At 41.0% G+C, this 13,082-nt stretch overlaps 1 protein-coding gene across 4 annotated transcripts in view; it reads right to left on the bottom strand.

The window, feature by feature from the left end:
* Positions 1-12,302, bottom strand: part of DENND2C (DENN domain containing 2C) — a 72,338-nt gene extending 60,036 nt beyond the window's left edge. For all 4 annotated transcript variants that reach the window (XM_058176868.1, XM_058176866.1, XM_058176865.1 and 1 more), the window contains exon 1: positions 12,156-12,302. The gene's annotated coding sequence lies outside the window, so the exon portion shown is untranslated. The remainder of the gene's footprint in view (positions 1-12,155) is intronic.
* Between the last annotated feature and the right edge of the window lie 780 nt (positions 12,303-13,082).

Genomic DNA, 13,082 nt, shown 5'->3' on the forward strand with positions numbered 1-13,082 from the left:
AAAAATCTGTGACAGAGAAAAATCTGGGAAAGTGAAATTGCTCCTCATTGTCAACTCTGGCTAACATTAAGAGTTGAGAATGATATAGTTATTGTAGTTTTGAACAAAGTGGATTATTTGCCATTCACCCCACCCTCCATAAATGCTGGTTAATTTGGGGTTTCTCTATGTAGTACTCATACGTTAAGAAAAGACTGGTCAGTTTTTCTATTATTCCAGATACAAAATAAGGGATTTAAGTTGCAAGAAGGCATATTCCAATTAAATGTTAGCAGAAATGTCCTAATTCTAACAGTAGCCTAACAGTGCCAATGACTTAAGGCTGGTTTTTCTTTGCTGGTTGTATTGAAGCAGAGACTGGATACACATTTCTTAAGGATGTTTAATTTATATTCCTGCACCAAGCTGGGAGTTATACTTAATAGCCCCTTTTAACTCTGATTCTGTTATGTCCTCCCTGGTTACATGTATGCTTTCTGCACTGTACCAAAAAGGAATAGTCAAGGCAACAATTACTTGCATAATTTTGGGGGGGAAAAACACAGCAAGGAAATCAGATGATGAAATGAAGATCTATTATTAGAAGTCAAATCTCTAGACATACTTCGAAACTATCCGACATGAGGAGATAACAGGTATCAAATCATGGCAAGTGGTAACCTCTTCACATGCCATTTTCTAAGTGTAAATCTGGCCCACCAGTTAACTGCTCCATTACGCAAATATGTAGGTCCTCAAAATAGCAATGAGGAAGGAAAGTGATACTTTTAATAAAACAAGTTTTTAATAAAAGATGCAACAATTCCACATCAACTGCTTCCCATAAAGATCTGAAATGTCCTCCCAAAATAGGAAAGTATATGAAAACTCTTGCATTTTCACATGTGAGACTAAAATGAAGCTGGCTAGCTTGTTCCAACTGTTGTATAAATTCGGTGAACTATAAACAACAGTTGTAGTAACTATCATGCAAATTGAAAAAAATTGAGATAACTAAGGCTTAGATAAGAACACAGTGACAATCTTTCTTCTCTCTCTAATTCACTCAGAAAATTTTCAGTGGTGGATACTACCAGTCTGTTGATATACTGCATTGAAAGGGTGGATATACCATAATTATATTTTCAGCATATTCAGTGTGGGAAAGAAGGCAGAGCATGTCAAGGGTTCTCTAATCTATATTATCTTGAGACTTAAAGCAAGGAAAACTAGGAGACATTTCAATAGCAACTTCATCATAATGCCAAACTAGCTATAGGCTAGCTAGTGATGACTCCTTTATGTAGATAATATGCCAGAGGGAATAAGAAGTTTATCTAAAATATCATTTACTATAAGTAAATACACAGTCCCTTAGAAACACCCTGTTTCACTCATCTCCAGAAAAGGTGTGGAGCAGGAAAAGTGATTCATCTAGGACACAACATTAGGCAGGAGCTGGTTTCGGCTTCAATCCTGCTGTTCCTCCCCCAGAATTCATCACCCTTCAAACCCCTATTCTGTCATGTAGACATCAACTACTATCAACTCATAACCAAGGATTTGGCTGTTTTCGGAGGCACAAAATTGTCCCAGGAACACTATTTTGCCTGAAATGCTGCAATATTTTCCCTGAAGAAAATAGACAGTACATCTCACATTCATTTTCCTCCCATGTTTTCCTCCTTGCTCCGAACACGTTGAAAGAAGAAAAATCAATTGTACCGGCATCCTGAGAAAACCAATGAAATAAGTACTTAACTTTGATCTCCAGTTGTAATAGTTTCACAACAAGGCTCTTACTGTTTTTCCTCTTGGCTACTCTCCATTCTTCACCAACCTATTGCCCTACTATGGAAAGGATTCAACATGCTACAATGCCCTTTCTAATTCTTGATTTTTTTTAAAAAAATCAGTACAACTTCTTAGCAGGATTCCTAAAGGAAGGGCTGCACAGGGTTTCTTTGGTGGCAGCCAAAAGGAAATGAAAGAAAAGAACTATGGAGTTTCAACTGCATTCAAAGAGACATTGCATAGTGAATTCACTGACCCTGAAAACAAGTCTAATGAGGTATAGACTATATTCATACAACACAGAGAAACAAATATTAGCTAATTATTTTTAATCTATTGTGTTATATCAATCTGTAATGATTATCATGCATCATGTGAATCCAGAAACTGAACTAAATAGACCATGGGTAAGTATGCTGTATGCTGAATACTGTACAGAACTGGATTTCAACAAATGCTTTGAGTCATACCATGGTGTAGTGATTGTGTTCATGTAATACTGTAAGCCATGATCACTGAATTAATGTAGTTGCCTGAGTCAGCGCCTGGACCTCAAAAACTAATTACATTTGTTTGCATATTACACTGAACTGCAACTAGCCAACCACACTTCAACCCTACGTATTGTACAAACTCAGCCACAGAATCAGTCACAATAGAAACTATTTGAAACTTTTCTGCACAATTATCAGGTAGAGGAGTTTGTTCATTTCATTCATTCATTCATTCATTCATTCATTCATTCTCTGGCCATACAACTTTATGCAACAGAGGACAAAACAATTATGATTATGTAAAATAATTTACTGTTCATGGCAATTCATCTAGGAACTGTGGCAGGCAAGGAGAGAGGAGAGGAGATCTGAGTTGGCAAAAAATCTTCCAAAAACTTGATCCATGTGCTTCAGACAGCATTATCATCTTCTCCTTTCTCCCCAAAATATGGTACCTTCAACACTTGAATGCTGTCAGCAAAGTGACTAAGGTTTTCTTAGGATAGAATGGAAATGCAGCAATAAGAAAAAACTGACTGTTAGGAAAAGAGTTGCAAATTTAAGGCCATTGTGAGAGAGACAAACACTCCTATGTGAGAAAATTGAAACCAGTTGTAACCAAAATAAAATTAACTTCCCTTCAGAGTTCACAGAACAACTGCACGTCAGTAGCAGCACACCATACCTGATCAGGATTCTAATACAAAACCTTGGGTACAATGCACCACTTCCCGCTGAGAAAACAACAACTTAGATACCATTAATTTGCTATCAGCAGTAAGGTCTACGTGCTTACTGGCTCACTTCTCTCTTCTACAGGAACTAAAACCAAACATGACTCTCCCTTCTTAAAAGTAAATCACTAGCTTAGAGGCAGGAGTAGCCAACTGAACCTTTCTCTGGCTAAGCCTAGAACAGGATGGACATTTGCCTGCAACTACTAAGGGGAGCGGAAAAGAGACCTAAGTGCCCTTAGCACCAGCTCACTGGGGGCATTCTAACATTTCCTCAATTGCAGGACAAAGCCAAGGGCTTTTGTTAGAAAATAGTATGCCTCATGGGTAACCATGGCACCAATTGTGAGATAGAGAGCCCACATAGCTTCACCGCAGCAGTTGGCTCTATAACAGAGCCGGCAACAAAAATAAACTTAGTGATGGGTACTATATCTGTAATATAAAGCTTTCTGAAAAATGTGCTTCCGCCTCATAGCAAGCAGAGAAATAGCACAATCAGGCAAAAAAAGTGAGATGCAGAAAATGCTAATTCAGGAAGCAATCTAAAAGTGCTGCAGAGAAGCAGAGCCCTGAAAAATCAGTCCATGGTTATGTTTATACAGCAGAGTGCATCACTAACTAGTCAACTGCAGTTCAGCTAGACTGCTCTAGGAACCCACCCATGTCATCAGCTGAAGGGCTCCATGCAAACATAGACTGCATTTACACACTGCATAGAACCATATTTTATTGAACAAACCACAATGCCTGAGGATGCACAGCATGTGAGGAATGATTCACTGCTGACACACAACAATCCCTGGGCCTACAACACATCAGATAAAATCAAACAAGCAACATAACTAAGCACAATGTGTAAACCAAATTACTACAAAGCTAGTCTCCCCCACTGCTATTCAAATAAATACCCACAGAAAACCTTGTTTCTAACCAGCAGCCAAAGATGTAACAGAGTGCAATTGTGTTTTCCGTGGGCATTCTGCAATGTGTGTCCAGGAAGAGGATGACCATGACAGGCGATTTCCCTGCTTTTCTGCACTGTGATGTGAACAAGACTATCCAGCAACCCTGGTAGCCAACACCCTTTCCCTCCTATCTGGAGGCCAGGGCAAATACAGGCTAAAATTCTGGCAAAGAGCCCAGAGATTCACAGCTGACACAAAGCAGCAGAGGGGAAGCACTGGGGAAACAATTTCTTGCAATCTACATAAATATAGACTGGTAGGGCTGGGTTTCCTGGGGAGCACACAGCACAATAGATTTGGGGTAGACAACCGGTGCCCTCTAAATGCTTTGGATCCCCACAACTCCTGACCACAAGATCTTCTGATTAGAGCCTTTCGTGGGCCAAAATAACTGGAAGGCATCGGAGCATTTTACACATCTGGTACAATGGAAGCAGTTTACACATCTTGCATCTTACACAGCTTTGAGTGTCAGTTGTACATGCTCTTGCCTGTCATTTCTCTAAGCACTAGAATGTAAGATTACAGCAGTCTCCCACAAAACTGAAAAGAGCCTTTCTTAAAAACTATACACAAGTTCATGTGTAGCCTATGTGTTATAAATACCTACAGGTATCGTATTTCTCCTAAAACACGACCCACCCCCAAAAAGAAGGCCCAGCACCGTTTGTGTGCATGCGTTAAAATTAAGCCCTACCCCCAAAATTTGGCCCTATTTAAGCGCATGCACGGCCATGCTTGCCGGAATGGACAACGGCAGGCTTTTTCGAGGGGATGGCTAATGGTAGCTGGAGTGACCATTACAGATAGGCAAGGGTGCGCGAGGTGCGTGGACCACAAAAGAAGCAGCCCAGTGGCCAGGCCAGGCAGGTGGATTGCATTGCTTGCTCTTTTTGGCCGCGAAAGAAGCGGCCTGGTGGCCAGGCCAGGTACCTGGATCATGTTGCTCGCTCTTTTCAGCTGCGAAAGAAGCGGCCCGGTAGGGGGGAAATTAAGACACCCCTCGAAAAGAAGACCCAGTTGTATTTTCGAAGAAACACGGTAGTCTTAAATTATGATCACAATTGGGACCAAATTTCCAGTACTAAGTAAGGTGGTTAAGTATTTTATGACCTTTTTTGCTATGGTTAAGTGCATCACTGCACTTAAGTGAGTTACGCAGCTGTTAAGCAAATCCTTCCCCCATTGTCTTTGCTTGTCACAAGCTGGCTGAGAAGGTCACAGTGGCAATTACATGACCCCAGGTCATGCAATGTCATAAATACACATTGTTTGCCAAGTGTCCGAATTTTGATCACATGACTGTGGGTATGGTATGATAGTGGTAAGTGCGAGGACAGTTGTTTTTTCAGTGACATAATTATGAATGGTTGCTCTACAAGTGGTTATACGTCGATGTCTATTTGTAAATATAACAGTTTGTAACTGAATATAATTTTGATTTTACCAAAGAATACAATCCGAAACTTTTTTGATGCAATCTGTAAGTACTGTACACAATGCAATAATATTTATTTCATAAAATAAAAACTAGGGTTTTTGCTTATTTCTTTGTACACACATAAAGGTGAAAGGCAAACATTAGCTTCCATTAAAAGGTGAGGGCCACCACATATGTTACCCTGTTTCCCCCAAAATAAGACATCCCCTGATAATAAGCCCAATCGAGCTTTTCAGCACATGGCAATAAGGCCAAGCGCTTATTTCAGGGTTAAAAAAAATATAAGACAGGGTCTTATTTTCAGGGAAACACAGTACACTTTTAAGAAATATCAGCTGTTTGGCCAGAAAGGGAGAATGCAAGTCAACCATCTACAGGTAGTCCTTGCTTAACAATGATTTGTTCAGCTACTGTTCAAAATTACATTGCTGAACGAAGAGACTTAAACCTATACCCAAAGTTATGGCCACTGAGGGGCCCCCATGGTCACATGATGAAAATTTGGGCACTTGGCAGTTTTCTCCCCCATCATAACTGACCACAACTATTCTCATCCTTCTATCACTGAACAAATTCTCTCTCCACCAAACTTGGAAGGCCTCCCTCAACCGGTTACAGGGCCCAGCAGTGCAAGTAAATTGCTCCACCTACCTGCGTTTTTCTGCAGCTGATGATGGGCACATCCACTCAATGTGCAGCATGCCTTTCTTATAAAGGTCAAATTGTGCCATTCTGCAAGGAAGCACCATTTTCATGATCGATTAGAAAGCTCCTTTTCCAAATTGCACAATTTTAAGAAGGAGCCTCCCAAGAATAGCACCAGCTCTCATGATTATTTGGAAGGCTATAAAGGACCTCTTTCTAGCCTTCTGAATGATTGTGTTCACTAGCTTTCTAGAACAAATGAAAACAAATGAAATTGTTCAGGAGACTAGCTGGCACCAAAGCACCCCTGTGCTCTGCTTAATGAACTATGCAATCACTTAATGACCACAAATGGGAGAGCTGGGATTGCAATTGTAGATCAAAACAGTTACTTACTGATCGCTTTATCCATGACCTGGTCAATTGTGGTCATAAGTCAAGGGCTACCTGGAGGTGGTGATAGGTTCTGGAAGGAGGATATATGGACAAGCTCTCATGGTTCAGAATTTTCTGGAGGTAAGGCTTTGCATTTACTGCATTCACCCATGGATGCACATGTTAAATTGTAAACGAAAATATTTATTTTACTTCTGCCACACTCTAAAAACTCTTAACACCTTACAAGCTATCTAAACAAAAATTAAAACATATACAATACAGTTAAAACCAATCAATCTAATTGTAACAATTGTGTGGATAACCACTAAGAACATAAAAACATAATGATACAAAAACAACAACAACAAAGAGAACAAAAAATAGAAAGCAAGATGGCATCAGGCATAAACTGAAGGAAAGGCCCTCCAAAGCAACTCAGCTTTCAGAAATCCAAAAGGAGGAGCCAATCTGATCTCCATCATCAGGAAGATGTTCCCAAGAACTGGTGCTTCTAGAAAAGGAGTGCCATCAAACCTCAGACAGCCCTTCCACATTGTTCAGAAAGGTGGGATTACAAAAAGTTCATCCCTACGAATTCTACCTGTATCCTATTACCCAGTTAAGATTTTGTCATCAATTGCTCTATATGTGTTGTATCACTTTACAGAAAGACCATCAAAGCCAAAATACCAATTTAGCTCCATGAGGTAGACTAAACTAGAATGTAACTACGAATACTCTATCTTTATTGTATAGTTACATTAACAGAATCTTGCAAAACAAGATTTTCCCCATTGTCTCCTTTTACTCTCTGAAAAACTAGGGAAGTTCCCTTCTGAAATGCTTCCCATGCCTCCTCTTCTATGAGCTGAGACATCTTTGCATGCCAGTTGTCCAGTTTGTGGCTCTTCCTCCTGTCTCCCAAGACCATTCTCAAACACCATTTCAACCACTGCAGCCCTATTGAAAAAGTTTCCGGAGTTCTCCATCTAAATCTTTCAAATTGGTATACAGGATACAGTGCAGGAAACAGGACTGAAAAGGCCACACTTCTCAGAAGGATTTGCCAAAGTGGAAAAAATAGAGAAAATGCAAGATTACAAGTTCTTTCATTGCAGTATCACAGATAGTCAAGAAGTGAAGCACAGTTCATGGGAGCAACTGGCAAACCTGATATACCGCACTGTGAAAACATACATAAAGAATGTCTAGGGTAAATCTTTTCACATACATATCAAATAGATAACTTATCTTAAATATTCTTTTAACATACCAAATAAATGGTTACACAATTAATCCCTTTTTCCTCTATTCAATCATGTCCAGTTCTTGGAGATTGCCTGTACAATACCCTGCAGTTTTCTTGGCAATGTTTTTCAGACGTGGTTTGCCATTGCCTCCTTCCTAGGGCTGAGTGAGAGGGACGAACCGAAGATCCCCAGGTTGGTTTTGTGCCTAAGGCAGTACTAAAACTCAGTTTCCCAGTTTCTAGTGGATGCTTTAACCCCGTGATAGCAAACCTATGGCATGGGTGCCACAGGTGGCACACGGAGCCATATTGATGGGCACTTGAGCATTGCTCTAGTTCAGCTGCAGCGCGCATAGGCACATGCCGACCAACTGATTTTCGGGCCTTCTGGGCCCACCAGAAGTCGAGAAACAGGCAGTTTCTGGCCTCTGGAGGGCCTCCAGGGGGGTGGGGAAGGCACATTTTTCACTCTTCCCAGGCTCCAGAGGCTTTCTAGAAGCCTGGGAAGGGCGAAAATGCCATTCCCCACCTCCCTGGAGGCCGGAAACGGACCAACAATGCGCGGGGGGAGGGGTGGATTGAATTATGGGTGTGGGCATGCATGTGTGCAACCCCCCTGCGCTCCCCCCGCTTTTGGCACGTGATGGCAAAAAGGTTAGCCATCACTGCTTTAACCTCTACACCAAACTGGCTTTCTAAATTCTGCATTTAATTATAATCCATGATAACTAGAAGGTCACTGAATATTAATGCAGAAATTAATCAGCAACAACTTATAAGTCATCACTGTCTGGGCTCACACAATATCTAAATCAGCAAACAAGATTATGACTTCATACAATGTGGGAATTTGGTCCATATACATACATTAGAATATTTAACTTTGTTCTCCAGTTGTAATAGTTTCACAACAAGGCTCTTACTGTTTTTCCTCTTGGCTACACTCCATTCTTCACCAACCTACTGCCCTACTATGGAAAGGATTCCAACATGCTACAGTGCCCTTTCTAATTCTTGATTTTAAAAAAATCAGTACAACTTCTTAGCAGGATTCCTAAAGGAAGGGCTGCACAAGGTATATGAATCTGGTCAGTATACATACATTAAACAGATTAATCTTAAAAATCTACTATCTAGCATATTATTATGTAATATCTATGAAATATCAAATCCTTTGAAAATTCAGAATTCAGTGCTATTCACTAAATGTGACTTACACTTTGTCAGTGACTGAAGTGATTGATTCCTTAAAAAACTCTTACTCTTATTTTTTTAGCACTGATGATATTACCTATTTTGGGTAATGAAACAGCTTCAAGGAAACAACCGTGCTCAGAGAGCACCAAGGACCACTCTTACTCTTGCTTGGAGTCCCATTCTTAAAACTCCTCTATTTAAAGAACTATAACATTTCTCTGTTCTTAAGGAACTTAAAAAGGAGAAACTACAGCCACTCAACTAGAAAATGCAGTTAATTGTAAAAGTGAAACCAAGTGGCTGTTCAGGCATGTTTTATAGAAAAAACAGCTTTGCGATTCATCTCCTTGGATGATAAAAAAATTATAACCCAGTGAGAGTGGCAAACCAGCTATACAGGTATCACCCACCACACAAACACATATTGCTAAAGTGAAGGATGTTTCAAAGGCTATTTCAGAAGCATGCAGAGACAAAAAGATTTCACACATACTATCAAATCATCAGGTTAGGATGACAAGATGTATTAGTTTCAGGCATCCACAGAGAACTGCTTCACTATGCACTGACTCCCTCAAAGAGGGACAGAATCTCACTAATTCCCCCAAAACAGTTACAATTTAACCCCAAAGTTTGGCTTATTTTGATTCTCATGCAAAATAATAGATACAACAGGTAGAAGTAAGGATTAAAATCTGTGATGGCTTAGAGCACCTGATTCTTACAACATGATTAGATGTTATACACAGAACTTTATTAAAAATATTTTTCTGGGAAAAAATGCAACAATCCAAACCATTTCAATGCCACCAAAGCTGAAGAAATTTTATTTCCCTAATCCAAATTTTATTATTATTACTTTAATAGCCACATATAGTAGAAAAAACTTTATTTTTTTGACAGACATCAAGCCTAAGAAAGTGCTTCTTCTGTTATTTGAGCGTCCCTTTTTAACAGGACAATAGGGAAAGGAATTTGTATTTATTTATTTTTTTCAAACTGCAGCATAAACAGAAGGTAGATTGGGATCTACTCATAATTTTTGAACAATTTGCAGTAAATGAGCAATGATTTCTGGCTCTTGTTTACTAAGCAAAGAAAATAGTAAACTATTACTTATTCCCATAATTTTTACATCAACTAATCAAATTTTATGTTATAGGAAAAGATTGAGAAGTCTGTCAAGTGCTGTACAGTCATATAAATTTATAACAGGTTCTAGTTGGTGAATATTAGTGTTATATGAAATACAACATAAGTTATATCCCGTATACTTTTAAGTCTGCTAATGCTTGCATTAGGATATAAAGCCAAAATTTAGGTTCTTAACTCTCTTCAGAAATCTGACAATTCAATACAATTACAGTCCCTTTTGATCCCACAGAGGCTGTTATGGCATTATTCAAAATTCCTTAGCCAACATTTTCCCTTTGTTTCTCTAGTAGGAAAAGCAGCATTGTCCTTCTCTCCTAAATATAATAAAAGGTCACAGAACACCATTACACCATTTCCTGGTAGTGCTGTGAAACTGCTTCAAAACATTGCAGGGGGAAAATTCAACTAAGCAGACCCTTTGACTCTTCTCCAACACAAACCTTTGGAGTTTGCAAACACAGTTCTTAAAAGCATACAATGCTGTCCTTACCTTTTTACAGAAAGTTGCCACTCACCTTCTGTTAATCCAGAGTGGTATATATTTCCCAAAGTTATCAACATGTTTAATTCAGGGAGTATTTTTGGGACCTGAACACTTCTATTCTGAGTTTTAGCTTTGTGCACTAGATTTCCTACTCACCATTTAAATCCAGATATGTATTTGAAATCCTAACCGTCAAAATTCAAATAACAATACAGATCCAGGTTTTTTTTTAATTGCAGTATTTTGGCAAACTCAGAAACAGGTTTGAAGAACAGATTGCTTTGACAGCAACAAGATGTTGTGGTCACTGATTCTTATTTCATTGACAGCATGTGTGAAGCAGCTGCCTTCCTAGTTCAAGGCTGTATTAGAAGTAAGAAGGCACACATTATGAATTTAAGTATTTCTTGAATTCACACCACTACCACCTCACCAAATTATTCTTCACATAAATAGAGATTGTTTAGGATCAGCAAGCTTCCCATACAAGACTCAACAAAAAACAAATAAGCACAAAACTCCAAAATTGCTCTTGGCTGTGATGGATAGTCAGAGCAATCATTCAACATCATTTTCTTATTTGACACCAGAACAGGTAATACTTGAAGCCTGAGCCAATGCTATTAATTGTCATTACAACAGGATAAAAAGAGTCCTGTTGAATCAGACCAAGCCTATGGGACCAAAAATCACTCATTCTAGTAGCAACTAGAAGCCAGTTGAAAATCAACAACTAGAACTGAGAATAGCTGCCCACTGCTTTCCTTGAGAAATTGGCTTTGCCACCTCATGGAGGATAAATACCACTTTTAATCACTATTGGTGATTAGAAGCTTTCTTTTGGCTGAATTATCTTAACCTTTTCATTTGACATGTACACGAGTGGGCATCATCCCCATCTTGTGGATGGAATTCATTCATTTAACTATGAGTTCTGGGAACTACTTTCTCAGGCAGACTAATTAGCAACTTGTCTTATTATAAAGCATCAACCAAGGCATCCTATCACGCAGGTTATTATTTAAGAGGAAGTACAGGAAAAACGAACTCAAAAAGGAGGATCTGCCTCAACCTTCAAGAATATTCCAACCACCCCACCACCTATTCTATGGGCACTAGTTTCCCATGCCGTTTTTCGCATTTTGGAGAAGTCACGCGTGCTCAAGCGGGGATTTGCCGTTCCTCGGCCGCCTTCAGGATTGAGGGTCGAGACGAGTTTCTCCTAATGCAAGATCCCCACGGGAAAAGGAGGGGGGTCAAATAAACTCTCTCCGAGAGTCACTCGAGCTTGAGCGTCGCAGGAGCGAGCGCAGCACCATCCTCCAAAGAAAGCACAGCCTTGATTCTCAAGCCCGCTTTCCACAACAGGGGTCTCCAACCTTGGCAACTTTAAGCCTGTCGGACTTCAACTCCCAGAATTCCCCAGCCAGCTTTGAATTCTGGGAGTTGAAGTCCGACAGGCTTAAAGTTGCCAAGATTGGAGACCCCTGCTCCACAAGAAGCATCGCTCAAATGCCCCGCCAAGCTCAGAAGAAAAGCCAGAAAGTGTCGTCGTCCCCCTCCGAGTTAGGCAAAAAAACCCCACAAATTAAACAGGAAACTCGATGGCAAGACAATCTCCGTGTTTCCCCACTCACCGGCTTCCATCGCTCCCCTGCTCCCACTGAAATGCTTCTCGGGCTCCTGCCACCGCCGCCGCTGGCAACTATGCAAGAACCTAGTAGAGCCGCTCTCCGAAGTTGACACATTTGGGCAGGGCCTCCGCCGTCCAAGCCCTGCCCTTCTCCGCCTAATATACAACTCCTCCCCCTCTTCTCTCCTCCCTCCACCCCACTCCCCACCCCCCACCCCCAAGTACATGTGGGCGCTCCTTTGGATCGTTGTGGCTGGTTTTGCCGAGCGCTTTTGGCCATGTGCTACGCCCAGCCGTTCACCCACGGGCGGCCGGGAAGGAAGAACGTCTGGCAAGAGATGGCTGAACTATGCCGTCAGAGCGCCCTTCGGCAAAAAAACAAAAGCGAGAGAACCAACGAAACTCGAGGCGCCTTCCCAAGCCAAATAAGTGAGGCTTGTTGTAGTGCCGCAAGCTTCGGCTGGTCTTCAGAATCCCGTCTGACTTCTACAACTATAGGATCCGTCTATAACAGAGGTTTCCAACCTGGGCAACTTTCAGTCTGGCGGACTTCAACTCCAGCTGGGGGATTCTGGGAGTTGAAGTCTGCCAGGCTGAAAGTTGCCCAGGTTGGAGACTTCTGTTAAAGGCTTTGCTGGCTGGGGGATTCTGGAAGTTGAAGTCCGCCAGGCTGAAAGTTGCCCAGGTTGGAGACCTCTGTTATAGGCTTTGCTGGCTGGGGGATTCTGGGAGTTGAAGTCCGCCAGGCTGAAAGTTGCCCAGGTTGGAGACCTCTGTTATAGGCTTTGCTGGCTGGGGGATTCTGGGAGTTGAAGTCCGCCAGGCTGAAAGTTGCCCAGGTTGGAGACCCCTGGCCTATAACCTCCTTGCTCGCCATCTTGGATGTGCGCGCGCGTCGCCTCACGCGGCTAACACAAATGTTCAGACCGTT

This window comes from Ahaetulla prasina, chromosome 3, assembly GCF_028640845.1.
Source record: "Ahaetulla prasina isolate Xishuangbanna chromosome 3, ASM2864084v1, whole genome shotgun sequence".
In the NCBI taxonomy this organism is placed as follows: Eukaryota; Metazoa; Chordata; class Lepidosauria; order Squamata; family Colubridae; genus Ahaetulla; species Ahaetulla prasina.